This window comes from Pundamilia nyererei, unplaced genomic scaffold (genome assembly GCF_000239375.1).
Source record: "Pundamilia nyererei isolate P.nyererei 1_Seehausen unplaced genomic scaffold, PunNye1.0 scaffold00083, whole genome shotgun sequence".
NCBI lineage: Eukaryota > Metazoa > Chordata > Actinopteri > Cichliformes > Cichlidae > Pundamilia > Pundamilia nyererei.
This window is the reverse complement of record NW_005187484.1, coordinates 351,014-352,772: the sequence shown is the minus strand read 5'-3', so window position 1 is coordinate 352,772 and position 1,759 is coordinate 351,014. Positions and strand designations below refer to the sequence as shown.

Sequence of the window (1,759 nt, the reverse complement as noted above, 5' to 3'; positions counted from 1 at the left end):
GAATACTGGACAGTTTGAAGGTCAAAAAAGATGTGAGTTTTCAATTACAGCCTAACAGATACAGAATTTTTGATGCCGATACTGATTTTCCCAAAGTAAAAAAATCCCTGTTTGTATATACATTTATGTCCCCACAGTATGTTAGAGTTATAACGTAAAGAAAAAAAATGATGGCGGTCCTAATGACTCTCCAACACAGTCGGCTCAGCTGTATGCTCCTCTGCTGCACACAGTGCTGAAGAACTGAGGTCTGCAATCTGTTATTTAAAAAAAACAATTACATGTTTGCAGATTGCAGAACAAATCCCTTGACACATTATATTATATTATATCTATCTATCTATCTATCTATCTATCTATATATATATGGAAATAAGCCCATAAACTACAGCTTGAAGAAAGAATTAGAGCTTGCTAGTTCTGTCCATTACATGTCTTCTCTAAGTCTGACTCAGCCATCTTTGAGCTACCTACAGACATCTCAGAGGTTTCTTATTTCCCCCAGTTTCAGAAATCTGTGCAGCCGTCACTTCTCATATTCTACATTCACCTCAGCGAGCTTAGGTTCATGCCTCTAATTACTTTTGCTTGAAGCTCTTAAAGACAGAAAACTGAAATTTTGTAAATGTTTCAGTTAGCACAATGACTCTTTTCAGGGACAGCAGAACAAGTTTCATTTACTATTATAGTACTGAACATCAGTAGACACTGTCATAATATGTACACACATATATATATATATATGAAAAGAAATAAAAAACTGTTAAGTGATTGGTAGCGTGAGGGGTCTAACCAGCACGTCTTATCAAAGAGTACTCCAGTGATAAAAGTAGAAAGAACAGAATCCTTCTTGCATATACTTGCTCTCTACTGGTCACCTCCATTTAATTTACATTAAACTAGTAGGTTCTCTGCAAATGCAGGCTTTAAACAAATGCTTAGGTAGTAGTGTCTGTGTCAGAAATTACACGATGCACACTTCATCTGATGCCTCTCTCACTCTCCCCCTCCCTCTTGCTTCATTGCCAGTATAATCAAAGCCTGTACTGCAGAAATCTGAGTAATGTTTTCCAGACGTGGTCCTTCGCTCTCTTACTAGTGTAAGAACACAGCGGACAGTCGGCAGGACACAGGCACCGATGTGACAGAAGATGCCAAATATCTGGTTGGATTTACTCATCTTACTCCTAAGCTCTAATGTTTGTGGTTCACATTTTCTTTTGGCAAGTGCTGGGAGAGTAGAGGTGTGCGCCTCTGCTTGTGTGTGTGTGTGCTTCTGCAGGCTCATGCTGAGGCAGCATATTTAGAAGGAGCTGGAAGGAGGAGGGGCTGTATCTCACCACCAGTGTCTTGCTCAGCTGTCACACATTTAACTCTTCGCCATCCAAACCATTTTCCCCACTTCACTTGAAGTTCTAGTTAAGTGGACCCTGCATGGCCCGGCGGAGGATTCGTAAACACCAAAAGCCGGGGACAAAAATATGCACTTCACAGAATGTTATCAGTGCAGCAGATGGGACGTACTGCCTGACAATAGCATCCTGCTCTCACTACATCACCACCATATCCAGGCTGTCCTTTATGGCTCTGGAGCTATAAATGATGTGGTATAAAAGGACTATGAAGAACATAAAGCCATGGAGACAATACAAACAGTGTGTTATACCTGCTATTGGGCTACTCAGTTACAGCCTCTGTGCCCATCACAACTGTAATTGCCACCAGCATATAGCATAAGGCCATCATTTGATATTTTTTT

The 1,759-nt window shown here is 40.6% G+C and overlaps 1 protein-coding gene across 3 annotated transcripts in view; it reads right to left on the bottom strand.

The window, feature by feature from the left end:
- LOC102202009 (unconventional myosin-Ic) overlaps positions 1 to 1,759 on the bottom strand; it is a 59,605-nt gene that overhangs the window by 34,382 nt on the left and 23,464 nt on the right. The gene's annotated exons all lie outside the window — the stretch shown is intronic.